Source organism: Corapipo altera, unplaced genomic scaffold (genome assembly GCF_003945725.1).
Source record: "Corapipo altera isolate COAL_440 unplaced genomic scaffold, ASM394572v1 0, whole genome shotgun sequence".
Lineage (NCBI taxonomy): Eukaryota > Metazoa > Chordata > Aves > Passeriformes > Pipridae > Corapipo > Corapipo altera.
This window is the reverse complement of record NW_020884872.1, coordinates 76,384,114-76,401,367: the sequence shown is the minus strand read 5'-3', so window position 1 is coordinate 76,401,367 and position 17,254 is coordinate 76,384,114. Positions and strand designations below refer to the sequence as shown.

The window sequence follows — 17,254 nt, the reverse complement described above, 5'->3', positions numbered from 1 at the left end:
TACAGTGGAAAGAACAGGAAACCACATTCTTATCTTGCATTTTAAATACATCAGTAGGTCTGTCTTCAGTACAGATACCCTTTGCAGGAGAGCAAAAGGGGCAGCAGTCCTCCTTAGTTCCTAACTGGAGCAAAATCCCCTCTCCTGCCTTCTGCTGACTAACCTGATGTGACATTTACTTTGGTGTTATTACTGTAGTTTCTTGCTTCCGGGTTTCTATGGAGATGAATTTTGTTGTTGTAAAGAAAAATTATGAATGTCACAATCAGTCCATAAACCCCTCAGTTACTGTTGTTTGCTTTTGTGCATGGTGTGCCTTGCATGTATGTGAAAATATATGATAATATTTGTACTTACAAATGGTTTTCTAATGGCTGGAAAGGAGACAGGGAAGCAGTGGTGTGCAGGATAATATATCTGAGTTGCTTGACGCTGCAGTTGATCTGGTGATGTCACTTGAGGCAGCTCTGCTCTTATATTCTAGGTTGTAAATGTCTCTTATCATTTCGTAATGCATACATCCTGTGGATATGTCTCTATGCATCCATACATTGGTGCCAAATCAAGTTAGTATCTGATCTACTTGATTTCACAGACCACCTCAACTGGAACAAATTCTCTTCCTACTATATATTTTATAAATACACACACACACCCGCATACACACAGATGCACATACACAATGAGAGGAAAACAGAATAAGAAATGCCCTTCCCAAATGAGGTAACAATTAATTTATTTTTTTTAAAAAAAGCAAAGTATAATTAGCTGAATTTCATGCATTTCAATCACCTCAGGGTCTTTATCAGTGGTTAAAACACATGCTGGATACCATTTAATCTCTGAGAGTGGCAAAGCAAAGTATCATCATGTATGTCTGGGTTCTTAAAAGGAATTCATGCTATTATGTAAGACAGTGGTATAAAGTGTGGCAAAGCTGAAGGCTGTAGTAGCGTTACTACTTTGATGTTCATATTTCAGGACTCTATAGGTTTTTTTCTGTGGCTGTTAAATTTTCGAATCCCTCCTCTTCATTCAAGAGTGAATTGCCTCTGGAAGTAGATGCCCTAAGCAACATTGCTGAGCAAGTTTAAAATAGAAACATACTGGAGAATGTCTTAGTGTTCATCATGCCTTTAAAATACATGCTGTGTTCCTCTTCACTTTCTCACTGCCATCTCTGTGGCACTTCTTAATATGTAAACATACAATGTACTGTGCAGTTCTCATGTATAATTTATTTCATGACTGCTAAATTTATTTATATAAGTTTTCAGTACTCCAAGTTTCAGATGACCTTGCCACCTTATTTAAGAGGAAAAGCTTTCGAGCTGCAAAGATGGCTCCATTCGTTTTATTCAGGAAAGGCTGATGTCCCATAAAGTGTGACTTCTATATTAACCAATGTATTAGTTGTGTTTAGTGTGAAAATCATTATCAAATTTTATAAGATGAAAACATTTCAAAAGGTGCTTTGAAACTGGAAGGAATCAGATCTATGCAGGTACAGTTCATTGAGAATATATTACAATAGATGTCAACTTTTGTAGGCACTGATGATATATTCCATGAAAATAAATGACACTAGCTTTTTTAAACTTTCATTTTTAGCAAAAGAGGAGGGACTAAAATTTTGTATACCAAAATCAGTAATTTTAGGAGAAGTCAATTATTTTAGATTCTGCCTACAAATCTAGTTCTGACAAATAATTTCCAAGGCTATTGTTACTTTTTGGATTAAGGATATTGCTCAGTAGGTCTATTTGAGTGTTAATGAATTAATTCTAATTTGCATAAATTTAAAATTGTCTAAAATTGGACCAGGTCTCTATGTAAGACTAACACCATAGATTCAAAAAGAGTTTGCCCAAAACTTTGCTTAATTAGACTATTTGCACCTGATTATTCTCTCATTCCAACCACCTTAGGTTATGTTTACCTTACATTGTTTGAACTGAGGAAAACCTGTTCTGTTATGTTTGCTGTCATTTGTAGCAATAGTGATTCATAACCTGATCCTTTTTTCTTTTTAACTGAACCCAGTTTGAGTTCCAAAGATTTTAATGACTTTAGAAATGACAAGTCCATACAATATGGGGGGAGGCAGGGAAGAAAGCGAAAAGTAAATTTATATGTTTGTGTACGCTCATATAATTATGTAAATGTCTGTATTAAATAGACGTAATCCTACAGGCCTCATTTATGTTTGTACTTGCCACTTAAACCCACTTGTATTTTTGCATTAGTCCAAGTTTGTATTTATTTCATGTTTAGCAGCCTTGTGCCAATAATCTGACTACTTCTTCTTTTTAAAAACATTTTAAATGCTAAAGAATACTTTTTAAACAAATCCCCTAATGAAATGTAGGCAAACTGACTGACAACTGAATGAACATATCTCATGTTCCTTAAACTAAATATGGGCAGAATACTGCAAAAATCAATTGTCTGATAGCTGGAGGACACTGGCTTCAATGTGATTGAATTTGCTGGCTTGACAGAGGCTTCTAAAGCGCAGATGTGTGAGATTTTCTAACCTAATTAAAGAACCCCCACCATCAGCTCTGAATTAAGTGATTTCATGGCAATGTGAAGTGATAACTCTTTGCTGAACCACTGTGAAACGGTGGCTTTGGGTCTTGCTGTTTGTGTAGAAATTACTCAGAGCACATATCCCTAAATATACAGTACAAAAGCCTTAGAGCTGCTGGTATGAGATGAATATTCATGTGAGTTCAAGCATAAATCTCTGAGACATGACCAGTTACCTCTGCTTCTGTTTCCATTTTCTTCAGCGATTACTTGTAAAGATTGAGGGCCTGGCCCCTTGCATGTATTAGGGACAGTAGACAGATTATTCCAAAGGATTATGAATGGCATATTACCAGCAGGTAACTCACTGCAACATTCTAAAAACTTTAATTTTTCTTTTCTATTCACTATATAAAAAATATATATCCAAAGGCTCACTCAGGAGTACTTTTGGAACTGGAATAATTTTGTATATTCACTGTAAAAACTAGTTTCTAATGGTTATTTTACACATTTTTCTTTTCTTCAAACAGGCCCAGAACATTAGTGTTTTTATTCTAAATCATGAATGCATATGAAATGGCTTGCTTTAGCAGATAAAATCTGTTGTAAGTTAGCAAAATTGATCTGATCTGTATCAGTTTGGAGATAGTAGTCTTTCTTTCCCCTTTGCATTTGTGTGTTTTATTTAAACTCTGTTCGTTTCTTTTGCACTACATACATTATTCAGAGAATCCCTCTTACTGACAAAGCTAAAATTATTGCAAAACATGAATAGTACAAGATTCTTACCCATCAGAACACAATACACCAGAGCTGAAACATTTGTCTATTGGCATACATTGGTTTGCACTTTATAAGCAGGAAATTCTGCTTGTGATTAGAAATCTACCTACCTTCAGCTTGATTTCACATGTTGGAGCAATGCATTGATTTTGGAGAGAATTATATATATTTATTCTTTCGCTGAATGCAAAATAATTTTCTCCCCTCCGTACACCTTCTATATAGTACGTTAGTATATCTCAGCAACACAGTTAATGTGCTTGAATACTTATGAGAGGTAATGCTATAATTTTACAAAGAACCAATTGCCTTCTAGCTCCTGTCTTGTAGTTGAGAATTTTTCTTTTGAAGTTTCAAAAATCCTTAATATATAACCAGTTTGCAGTTCTTGTACAGAATTGGTTTAAATGGGGAAAAAAGAGATCGATTCAAGTCTTTTATTATCATTTCATACTAAAAGTAAAGCCTTTCTCTTTGAGTCTGTTTGAATTCATGTGTGTTCTGAGTTGAATATATGCCTAATAAGTGTAATTTAGGGTAAATCAGACACTCCTTTCCTCTTTTGCACAGTTCCATTCCTAGTTGCTTTTAGTCTCGGTAGATACAAACCCCTTAAAATATAACTTTGTTTATTATGTGCTACATGGATCAGAAGAAAAGCCCACGGAATTAGAAATTTTGTATCTTGGAATAACTTTCCTCTTTTTCCAAGAATTATTCTCTTTAACTCTTATGCCCTCTGGATTTTTGTGAGGTTGATGACCTGAAATTAGAGGGCCTAGTTCTGCCTCACCGGTGGGAATGCAGTGTCTGGGGGAGACGCACTGAGGTTAGAGGCAGCCCTGAGGACGGACAGGAGCCTCCGTCGTCAGCCTCACCTCTCTGTGGGTCTGTCTCTGGGCTTGTGCTTGCTAGTGAGGGGAGAGACAATGTCATCTTGGAGTTAACTTTCTGCTGAGACCTCCAGAAAGCTGAGGAAATAGACTCAAATGTAATATTGCCCTTATATTGTGACTATCTGTCATTTTACTTACAGCAGTTTCAGCTTTGATTTACTAAGCTGCATCATAATGGGATTTTCATTAAATTTGGTTATTAATTCTACTTTATAATTACAACTCAATTTAGCAATAGAAGCGTAACCTTAGTTGAATAATCAGTGTCATTTAAAACCATGATGTTCTTTATTTAGAAAGTGAGGTTTCGTACAGCTGAATGGTATTTTCCTATCAAGAGCTGAGCGGTATTCCCAAGGATGCAGTTTGGAGGATATTGAGGGTTACTGTAAAGGCACACCATACAGTCAGATTTGAACTGCAAAAGCAAATAGTCTGCAAGTTGGCTAGAAAAATGGAACTGCATTAAATTGTACCCTTCTAAAATAGGATCGATTACAAAAATCTGAAGTAAGTGTTTTGCTTAAATACATGGAGTTTATCTCAAGCAATAATTGAAAACAATTTCTCTTAAAATTTTTGTTATTAGCATTTGCTGATGGAATCAAATAACATATGTGTACTTTGGTGTCATCTGCCATAGGGATTCTATATATTCTTAAGATATAAGATCCACATTCAAAGAGTTTCATTGCTCTAAATGTGGTACTTGTAAATAGCCATACAACAGAGAGTAGATCAACTGTCAGTAGCTTCAATCCATCAGAGCCTGGATCTAATTTTCAAGGTTATTGTTGGGAAAAGAAATGATGGACCTTTGCTGAAATATAGTCAGATTTCTACACTGAATATTCTGAACATCTATTTTCCTGCCGTGAAACAAGACTTTTGTCCTAGCATGTTACTGGACTCTCTAAAAGTGTACTCAGAAGCTTTAATGTAGCCTATAGAAATAATTTAGTCTTCATTTCAGAGGACTAACAACAAAGATTGTGTTCCTTCATTCCTCCAATGCAGTGCAGTACTCCTTGTGTAGGACAAAGCACTTTAACAAATAAATTAAATTGATTAACTTCAGCTTTATAATTGTAATCTAAGTTTGTATGCTAGTCAAAATAACTCATGCATGTCATTTTTAGGTCTTGATTGTTTTGAGATTTGCTTGTTCATGAGAGAAGACATCTGTTTTGATTTTTTAATGGTTTTAGATCCTACTATAAATTGTTCAAATTCAGATTGTGAGCAAGTGAAGTTCTTTGGATTTAAACATGTTGGACCAAAGAATCATTTCCGAAAGTTCTTATTCCTTAGTATATGACTGATTTAAAGGGTATGAAATTTGTGATAGTGCAGAAGTTAAGAAGTCCATATGATTGCACCAGTGTAATTTATAGGAAAAATTGGCCTCTGCTAGCTTGAGGCAAAGATTTTGGACTAATATAGCACGGTCTGCTTCTGCAACTGAAGTGGGCATACCAAAATTATGTGATGGGACATAAAGTCAAATTAGATAATTTATTCCTGTGCAAGTCAAGAATTGTTCTGAATTTTGGAAAACAAATTTGCTCAAAAGTATCTTATTTGGAAATTTTGGTGTTGCTTTACTTTTAATAATTTTCTAAGAATTTTTATTATCTTCCTCTGTCTAGTTTGGGTTCCTACATATCTTTATTTATTATTATTATTATTTTAAAGGTCTTACTGGCTTTTAACAGTGTTCATGTGTATTCCCTTGTTTATCAATGCAGATACTGGTTGAGTACTCTCAAAAATTCTATATTAGTGATGTCTGCTGTCAGGAACCCAAGTTTGAATAGAAAGGCTATCCTACATTTTGGCACTCAGAGACATTGTAGCATTTTCCAGAGTCCTCAGCAGCACCTGCCTTTCCTGTGAGACCTGCTTACTGCTGAACACTTTGGAAAATCTGTCCTCTGGGCGATAACACATCAGTCAAATCTCTTCCCTCAATAGTGCTACTTCCTGGTGAGCACTCTGTTTCTTCCCTGATCTTCTGATCTTCTAATTCTTTTTTCCATAATCCTGATGAAGTGTCTACCTGACTTGTTCAAATAATTTCAGCTATTAGGTTTTTGGTTCCTTGTGGTAAGAAGATGGAACCAGAGTGGCACATACCCATCACCATTGTCTTGGCCAAGTATTGGAAAGGCGCCACTTACCCTTCCTCTTCACCAGTTCCTCCAAAACTCCAGATAAACTTTATGTTGGACTCAAGAGGGAATACCAGGACACTCACTACCACGCTGTAGTACTGTACTGGCTGGGTTTTGGCCAGCTATGCTAATATTAACGAATTCCAGTACCAATACTGGCCTTTGTCCCGCAGTTATTTCCCCAGACAGAGCTGCTTATGATTTAAATACAGGCTCTAACTGAGCAGTGATTGCAGATTGGAACCTGTTATAAAGAGGGAGTAGAAGGAATTAGCTTTTTTGCAGAGTGAATATATTCTCATTCTTTCATCTCGTAAGTCAAATTTTTAGAAGTATGAGATTGCTTAACTCCTATTATTTTTAAAAACCAAAATCTTTAGAAATTGGACCCCTGGTCCAATAATTGCCTGTTTTCAAAGAATGTCATTTGGGCTACTGTCTTCTCATGTTCCACAGGCTATTTCAGTGTTGTACTTGTATGTAACAATTGCTCCTGAAAAATGCAGGTTTGTGCTGTACCTTTCACTATATTCATGGGCAACACGAGCATGACTGCAGGTGTTTTTTTATTGTAAATATAAATACAGCACAAAAGAGACAAAAAGTACTTAGACTTTTCACTAGCTTATTTATTAGATTATTTGTGGGGAAAGGCTTTAAACAAATTTTGAAGAGATACTGAATCATATAAATATTTAACTACTCATAACAGTTTCTCTGTTTCTCACATTCAGACCCAATGTGAGGTAGCTTCTGTGCCACTTCTGTGTGCATACTCTTCCAGTTGCTTTTATGGTGTATTTCCATAGTACACTGTTAAACACATAAAATTTGAACTTCGTTTTTATTTGCACATTGTCTTTTCATACAGTTCAGGTATACCTAGTGAATATCCATCAAAAAGGTGGTTTAGGAAAGTTCACGGGTAGGGAAAGTTAATTGCTGAAAAGAATTGAGGCTTTTATGCTTTACTTGCCACAGCTCTACAGGATATGGAATTTACTTTTTCACACTGTGCTGCAAAAGGTGATGCATATGTTAGTATTAGAAAGTATTATACAAAATAATTAGGAATTATTATACAAAATATTCTGGTTTTGTTAATTTCTTTCACAGCTATACATTATGCTTTGTTGTTGGAACTAGATGATCTTCAAGGTCCCCTTCCAACCCAAACCGTTCTATGATTTTGTGATTTCTTTTTGTTAGAGATTTCACTGATATCACATGGCTTCATTTTTCAATGTCAGGGTCAGATCTGTTTCCCCAGTGGGTAAAGTGATTCGTGTAATACATATTCAAGGCAGAGACAGGGGAAAGAGAATAAATGCTTGTAGACCAAAGACCGTACAAAATGTAGCATATTATTTGTCCCCAAAAGCTTCCCGTTCTGTTTTAATATTCCTAATGCACAGTAGAAGTATTTCACACTACTAGTTAATGTGAAATATGGGTCTGGATGGTGCTATGTTAAGGTCTGGAAAACATTAAGTATAAGTGAGAAAGACTTTATCAAGCACAGATACATTCATGTAAAATTCAGGAGAAAAAGCTGCAATTTTTAATTTTTAAAAGCATATGCCTATCAGTAGACTGAGCCCTGTGTTTCCTCACCGAAGCTGATGTGGGGGGAAAAGGAACAATATTTTACAGGACCATGGTCTCAGCAGAGTAGTGTAGGATCTTATATTAGTGATTTTTATCCAGGTTTTCTGTGTTCTGGAGAGGCTTGCTAATAAAGGCCTCCAGCCTTGGTCGTTTCCATTTGTTTAAACTGAGAAGAGTGTTTAAGAGTGGACGTTTCAGAAACACTGCAGCTGGGAAGATAATTTCCTTTAAAAATCAATAGTCACGGGCTGTTGGCTGACTCAGGAGTTTTTCTCACTTTTCCAAATAGAAAGCACAAGCCAGGTAAGAAGCTGGCTTTTGGGGCTGTTTGCATACTATGTTAAGGCTGTCTTGTATCTAGCTGTTTGTGTGCCCTCCTGTTGAGAGCTGGTCAGAGTTTTTTCTTTCTCATGTTCTTTTTTAAAAAATCAGTATCTTTGTGATGTGTTGTTATATAGATAAGAATTGGAGTTGCTGTCTGGAGACACAAGCAAATGTCCAAGGAAAAGAACATAAAAGGTGTATTGGCAGGACCTACGTCTGCATCTGTTGCGGGATTATATATGCCCCCTGAAAGTGTGTGTCTGGAAGGTCAGGAGTAATGGCATATGGAAGTGATCCAAGTTCTTACAGATGATACAGGAAAGATATGAAAGCAGTCTGGGGGATGAAATGTTGTCTGATGGCTATGAGCACCTTGCTTCAAAGAAGAAAAAGTAAAGGTCAAAAAAATAAATGGGAGAATGAATAGCATGTAATAACGTTCACAGATTATTGTGTTCTAAGGCTAGATGGGACCATTTTGATCACCCAGTCTGACCATCAAGATGGTAGTCAGCCAACCTCAATTAATTCCTTTATCCAACCCATAATTTCTCTTTCCAAATAAATCCAGTGTTGAATTGAAGACTGAAAAAAATTACAGGTAAATCGTCATGTCATCAACACATCATTTGGATATGTCACTCACTGTCTTTATTTATGCTGAATGTAGGAGTCATACAGAGTAGGCAAGCAGAAGAAAAATGCCTACTGCGTTTGTTGTTGGTCTTTAATTTAGAGAGATACCATAATCAACATGATTTGCATACATTTGTCACAGTTGTGCAGCTCCCAGAGCCCTTGGTTTGTTCTGGCTGGTTGGTGTTGTGTCTTACCTGCACAGAAGGATGGTGTGGGACACCCTTAGTAGCACGGCTTATGCCATGGCAAGACATGTAAGGACTTACTGGGGCCTTTTTCAAGTTCCCTTGAAAAATACTTCAGGTGGACACAAATGGAGGGGTGTAGGGGGTCCCTCTCCTGAGGAAGAACATCTAACCCCACAGAAGGGACTGTGGCTTGTAGCAACAGTAATATAAGCTTGGTAGATATGTTCAAAGACCATTAAGTAAATTTTTTCTAGCAAATGTATACTAATCCCCATTATGTGTATTCACAGACTCTACCTAAAAATACAACTTAGTGGTCATACATGTTCCATATATTTCACTTTCTATGAGCCACAGAGGATGTGAATCTATTACTGCTTTCACCTGGAGAGTTTGGGCTGTTAGCTTAAGCTACCAAGAGTTATGAATTTAGCTTTGAAAATCCCTGGTTTCATCTGCTTTGTGTGTTGGAGGAGATGGCAGCCTGAACACAAACATGATGATGAATAAGATTTAATGCACGAGAATATTTGCAGAAAGCAAAAGACTGGATAAATGAATAGCAGAATTGCTCCCATAGCTGTCTTTGATGATCTGTTGTGCTATTCTGAATAGCAAATGGATATGGAAAGAGGAAAAAAGGACAAATCCTTTCTTTCCTTATACCAGAAGTCACTAAACCAGGGAGAAATAGTAACAGAAGACCTCAGCAATTAATTATTGGTATACTAATAGCTGTACTTACAGCATCTTGTTTGCTATCACTCCATCCATTAAATGGTTTACTTAAATGATTTATTATTCAGTTATTATTAAAATCAGCTGGAAAATTATGAGGTATTTTCAGATAACTCAGAAGAAGAACAGGCACAGTTAATGCAAATGCATGTGTGTGGCATATAATTGGCAAAGTTCAGCCAGGCGTTGTGTGAGATGATTTTGAGCCCAGGTAGGAGGTGGGTCTGCCCTAGTTCTTTGGGGACCTTTGCAGACCCAGAACTGACAGATTATGTGGAGTAAGGACATGAACGAGTTTGGGGCCTTGCACCTGCAGTTATTCTTTGTCCTCCATTGACCCTCAGTTGAGAGGGAGAAGGGGTTCAAGACACAGCAGGAGTTGTGTATTTAAGAAACACCATTATTCAGTGTTTGGGTAAGAGGTTTCAGAGAGCGGAGAAAGGACTGAAGTGCAGCACTGCTTGCTGCATGGGGAATTTTCTGCTTCTGAAAACAGAGTAGGAAGGTGTGGCTGGTGCCTGTGAACCAGAGATTACATCTTGGGTGAGCTGACAGGACTCTGAAAAACTTAAAGGTGAACATGTGGTTGTGGCAAGCTGACGACTTAGTATGGATGGGGAATTAACACCTAGTCCACATGTCCAGGGGAGCACAGGAAGAGTTAATAGATATGGAAGAGCTTAAGACAAAAAAATACTGTTCAAAGAGACACAGAGAAAATTCTGTTCTATTCCATCAACCATTCTCCTCTCTCTGCTTTTTATTGTGACATGCTCTAGCTTTTCACGACAAAATGGGAACAGGGTTCAAGAAGTGCCATCAGTGGAAGCAGCGGACAGGATGCTTCCCAAGCTCTGCACTACTGAAGAACATCCCAGCCTTCCAGAAGCTAAGTCACATGTCCCATAGCTACCCCACAGCTAGGGACAGGCTGTTGTGGCTTCTGGGTTCGGCATCCAGAAGCCACAGCATCTTATTAGCTCCTGTAATGTATTGATTACAAATAACCATCAGCTTAACTACTGTAGGGAAAGGAAGGAAAGGGAAAGAGTATAAAACATTTGTTTCTTGCTTATAAACAGAAAAGAAATTAAATCCTTATACAACCTCAGAAAAACTTGTTTCTGTCCCTTGTCTTATTCAACCCAGTCTGCTTTAGACTCCCTCATGGTCAATACTTAAATATTTTGAGGGAGTAAGTGGAAAGAGGAAGTGGTGATGCTGTACCACAAAAAACAGTTTATACAGGTGAATTGGATTGCTTCCCTCTGTTCTTCTCTGGGTCTCTGGCAGATGTTGAAGGACTCCTGTATTTTTGTTTCCTGATGAAAGCCCCAGAAAGCCCATCATTCTTTCACTTACTGTTTATGATGGGAATCTTGTGCACTTCAGAACAGCTGGCAGGCACCAGAGCTTCACACCTTAATCACATTTTCTTTGTCAGCCTTTCACATACTATACTAAATGGGACACTACCAGAAAATCCTTTGAGCAATTACAGTAATAGGATAATAATAATTATTGCAGTTCCTTGCACTTATTTAGTCTCTGTGAGATTAAAACGAAATCAGCATAATGTTACTCCTTTGAAAAGGTATGGATATCCCCTGCCAGCAGCATCACCTTGAGAAACTACTCTTCAGGGCCTCACCTTCCGGCTCCCTTATATTTTATATGGTAAGGCAGGGCTGTACTGCCACCTTCCTATTCATGTCTGTGAGCAATTGACTGCACAAATGAAGTCGTGAAAGATAATGTGAATGAGGGGAATCAGCACCATGGAGAAGGTTTTTTTCCTCTGTGTGCCTATAAAAGACAGGAGGACGTTAAAGGGTAGTCTCTCCAGTTCAGAGGGAGTATGCTTACATAAGAAACTTTCTGTTCTTGACTGCACATCGTGTAGATCTTAGAAGTACTAGTGAGAGTAAGGTGTGTGCAACCAAAAATGCAACACAGAAGTATAGCTTTAAGCCTGTTGGTTTCTTAAGATGTACATTCAGATAATGCACTATCTTCCTGTCTGGTCCTGTCTGTGTAAGTGTTGTCTGCAAACTGTTGGATTATTGGTGAAATAGGTTAGCAGTTTCTATCTACTGAAATAAAATCCTACGGGGCCTTTTCCTACCCCTCCAAAAAAGTGTTTTGCATTTAATTAAAATTACGAAGTTCAATGTCAAGTTTTCACATTCATGTACCTATTGTTAGTGCTGTGGTGATGGTAAATTCCTTAAGGATATGTGTAACCATATTAAGCTGGTGCTGTATTTTTATCACCAAGACAAAAATAACAAAGTGATTAAAAATCCTAGATTTTTTTTTGTGTGTGTGTGTGATGCAGACTGTAACTTTCCATGTTGAGAATACAGAACAACTCTAGCTTTTATTGGGAACCTGTCCCTTTTTCTCATCTCTCTCAGTAGACAGAGATGGAAGCATTCAAAACTTGTCAGAAGACAGGAATGCAGCTGACTATTTCCCTGCATCTGTAGCATGGGCTACTGAAAGAACTGTGTTTGTCACTTCCATTAATGTGGCTATCTTGATGCTTGACTTCAAGAGAGAAAATAATGGTTCAGACTTCCTAAAATCCGGGATGTACCACAATTCTGGCTTTCTGTACAGCAAGTTGTAACCCACAGTAGACCTCCACAGCAGGCAGCCTGGATGTGACCATTCCCAGAATTGCAAATATCTTTATTTTTATAATCTTTATTGAAATATCTTTACCCACAGCCAGCCACTCATCATTGTATGAGAAGGCAAAGGTCAGATGTTATACTGTAGTACTTCTCACTCTCTTCTGTGGTCATCCTCGCCAAACAGAAGATGTTTTGGTCCCTGGTGTCTGTTCAGATCTAATCCCCTGGAAATTATAACATATGACAGTGCTCCGAAAGGATTACAGTAGAGGTTTGCTGGGTTATTTTGTTTCTTACATTACTGTGTCTATTCTGGTAGTTCTACCTCTATTTGACTTTGCCAAGGACATGAAGAGAGCAGAAGATGGCTAGCAACCCTGTCCTTCTTTTTTCTCCTACATCTGTGTTTCATCCAGGAAAGCCCCTACCTAGATTAATTTTTGGAGCTCAGACTGTTTGGGTTTTTTAGGATTTTTACTTATGTTTTAAAAGTATGAACTTATGCACTTGGCTGACAGTATTTGTCCCCAAGAAAGGAGATTTGGGATGATAGGGACAGGTCAGTGAGGCTACGCTACAGCATTTTTGGATGGTGTCTTAGGTTTAGTTTCGGAGGCAGACACATGCAAAGACATCTTATTTGGTTTCTTCTATATTTAGACAAAGCTTTATAAAACACGTAAATACGTTTAAAATGCTCTATTTTGGCTTTATGTGAAGAACTGTAAACCTTGAGGAGATGCTTTTCAGGAAGACACTTTAAGGTACTTAATGCATTGCACATCCTGGCAGGGCAAATTCCAATACTCTTTTGGAAGCATGGATGGGAGTTAATTTACTTAGACCAAGTTGTTAATTTCTGGTTGAAACTGTTGCCCCGAAATGTCTGTAAATGTTATAGCTAACAGAGAGCTGTCTTTTTGTACGTATAGTTTTATACTACTTTCAGCTAAACCAATGATCAAAATACTAAATCTAACACTCAGACAGCTTTTGAATTTATGACAGTCCCTGAAGGACTTTGCCTTACAGTTACTCATATAGGTAGTTTTTAAAATTTATGACAGAAATAATAACTCTGTGATACTATTCATCTGATTGCTTATTTAGAGCACTCAGTGTGAGAACAAAAAAAACTGAGCAGCTAGAAATTCCCGGGGCAAAGCTTTGGCTCAGTGGTCTGCTGTCCCTCTCAGGGTGAGGAAGCCAGAGACATTTTAGAGACTTAAGGCAATTTTCAGAATTTGCAGAGATGTAAAACCAAAGTGAAATTTGGCCTGGAGCAGCAACCAGTATTAGTAATTTAATGGTATTTTAGGTGCTGTACTTATCTATTTCAACTTAATTACTGTTTTCTGATATACAGGGATGTGCACACGCACTGTAGAAGCATTTAGCGAGTCATCTCTGTCCCACTCCCCATCACAGGATGATGGTGATTTTCAGCAGCTTTTTCTGCCCCTCTTGCTACTCTGTCATTGTCAGTGGTGCTGCCCAGAGCACGCTCTGGATCTCGGAGAGGTTGCAGCAGATCTCTTGGGTGTAGGTAGTAAAGAGGGCATCCTGGAAAAACGAAAACAGGCATCTGGAGATGAGTGGAGTCATGTCTCAGTGAACTGCCTGATATGATGTTGCCTTGCCTTCTCCTTTCCCTCCTGGACCATCACATCCAAGGTTTATGAAAGGGGCCTGCCAACTATCAGGGATGATTTATATATATATATATATATTATGTATTTTATATTTTTTTCATCATACCTGCCATCTGTGCTTTCCATATTCTGTAGTCAAATAGACCAACTGTAACCTGAAGGAAAGTCCTTCTGCAGTGGGGGCAGAAAATGTCCTTCTAACATTCATGTCTTTCTGAGAAGAGGGTTAGTGATGTGATCAGGTGTGAGCAAGAGATACAAGCATTCAGGTGTAATCTTTCAGATACACTTGGGATGATGGGTTTGCTTTGTTGGTGATGGTTTTGTTTAGTTTGATTTGGTTTTTTTGTTTGTTTGTGCTTTTTTGTTTTGGTTTTTTTTTTTGCACATTCAAAACCAATAAAGAAGAATTGCCTGTCTAAACCTTGCAGATCTTAAAAAAAATTTAAAACTCCACAGTGGGTGAATGTAGGCAAAGCTGATACTTTCCATTTCAGTGAGACACACCAAGGGCGGGTGTTGTGTTGGATTAATGCTATTTCACCTGTAGAGAAGCTGGTGCCTCACCACCTCCAGAGATGTGCCAGTGCTTCCAGGCAGGGCTGGAGGCACCCCTCACTGTAGGATGCTGGTGCCTCTGGCCACTATCCCATCCCAGCTTAGCCTCAGGAAGGGATATGTACATGCATAGGTAACAGGCAGGGCTCATTATGGGATGGGGCTGAGGTTAAGCTGGTAGAATTGTACAAAAGCCATGGGGGGACTGCAGCGATTTGGGAGTAATGGAACAAACCTGGATTGAGCTCCAGCCGTGCTGAGCAGTGCCCACCTCAGTGGCTGGCTGCCAGGGGCCGGGATCTGAACAAGGAGCTGCCTGGTGCCTGCCCACCTGCATCCTCACAGGAGGGAGGGTAGGGCAGCAGGACTGGAGAGGGCATCAGCATTTCTTCGACAGAGGTAAGAGCCTGTAAACACTGATTATCAGCCTCAGACTTACTGCAGAGTACTGTCATTAAGAGCTCAATTGCGACCACTAAGTGACTCCAAAAATAGGTGATTTCAGAGAGAAAGTTTCAGACCTTTTAATAAGCAAAATAACCAGAGCTTGTTTGTATGCCTTGAAATTATGTGGAGCTTTTTGCTTGCTCTTTAGGGTTAATACGTTGTGGCTGTGTCATAAGAACGTGTCTGCTAAGTGTTTCTAGCAAGACTTCTTGAAATGCTGCCAGAGACCTGGAGAGCTGCATACCTTGCTTTTAACACAGAGAGACAGCTCTGTGCCACTGCATAGCCAGGAATGTAAATACCAAATTTTAATTATCACGTATATTCATAATTCATTAATAGGAGACAAATAGCCTGAGATGGCTTTGCAGTGCAAGAAAGATAAATGGAAAATGGTGCATAGATAATGGATGCTGGAGTAGAATGTGTGGATTTTTTCTTTCCTCCATTTTGTCTTGCTGCAGCTATTTTGCTTGAATTCTCAAAGTCACTCCAGGAAAAGGGGCTGGAAATAGGACAAATGTACATCCATCACAGATGTTCAGAATTCTGAAACTGAGCTTCAAGTACGCTGTGAGCTGCTGAATGCAAAAGCCACAGGAGCAGCTGTAATGTTTTGTATGTTCTGTGACAAATGTTTCTCTAGTTATTTAGCAGCACCCATTTTAACTTTTGGGTGTATTGAATAAAACACTTCTTGACCATATCCCTTCCATTTTTTCTTGAATACATAAGTTTAACTGACTTCAGGATAAATATTCTGAGAACTTCCTATCAATTTGGGTAGTATGATAGATGATGTGTCATTGATTTAATGACATAAAACCATATGTGGATAATGAACTTCTCACAATCTTTCTCTGGTAAGCATGCAATCATCTGCTTCAACAATTCTTTTTCAGGCTAAATTAAAAGTAGCATGTGAGGAATCTAGTGTGTATTCAATATATCACATACTCAGCTGTAAATTGAGTCTAGATAGAAGAATACACTATTGCCTAACCATCAGACTGGGTTTGGAGGTCTACTCAGCTATAAGAAAATGATAGGTACTGAATTTTATATGATTAGAGATAATTGTTATAACTGGGAATGCTTTTAACCTAAAGGTGAATAAATGGCACCTGTGCAATATATTTGTCCATGGTTTGAAATACCAGTTTAAATGAAAGATTTAGTGGAAAATAGAAAATGGAAATTCTTAGTTTGTTTGAAATATCCTTTTTTTTCCTGTAGAGGTGTCTTTGGGCACTTACTATTAAAATAGCATTTAATAGAATGTACTAGTTGTGTGTAGCCTTAGTGTTACATTATTCCTAGATGTAGTGGTTCTTTGAGTGTCTGGACCAGGGCTTGACTTAGAGGCTCCTTGGCTTCCACCAGTCCCTGCACCTGTTAGGAGGGCCTGGAGGAGCACAAACCTCCGTGGGGGAACTTAAAAAGCCCCCAGGCCCATGAATTTATTTTACTCTACATCATGCACTTTAATTGGGAACCTAATTCATAGATGGGAGGGGGTCATTTTTGAATGGAAAAGGTTCTTGTAATTTTAAATATCAAAGAAAGTTAAGATCATGAGATACCTGTTTCCCAGTGGAAACACCCCCTAGCCTACTGTGAAAATACCTACTTATAAAATGATATTTAGAAGCATTCCTTAGGCTTTTCTTCACAGCTGATATTTTTACCCAAATGAAAAAAAAAAAAAAAAAGGAAAGCTTTTGGCTTCCTCAGTTTCTTTCACATAGAGATTATAGAGGTGTTTTTTATTATCCCTTAACTAAGTTTCTGACACAACAGGGCACAGGCAATCCAGGAGGCTCCTGGAGTACATTGCTGATAACTTCCTTCTCCAAGTGATCGAGGAGCCAATGAGGAGAGGTGCCATCCTTGCCCTTGTTCTCACCAAGAAAGAGGGGCTGGTGGGGAGTGTGAAGCTAAAGGACAACCTTGGCTGCAGTGACTGCGAAGTGGTGAAATTTGAGATTCTTAGAACAGTGAGGAGGGTGCATGGCAAGCTCACTACCCTGGACTTCAGGATAGAGTTTTGCATCTTTGAGGATCTCCTTGGTA

General features: G+C 38.2%; 1 protein-coding gene across 10 annotated transcripts in view; it reads left to right on the top strand.

Moving 5' to 3' along the window:
* The window catches only part of GRIA4 (glutamate ionotropic receptor AMPA type subunit 4), a 221,057-nt gene that overhangs the window by 1,805 nt on the left and 201,998 nt on the right, over positions 1–17,254 (top strand). The window lies entirely within an intron of this gene.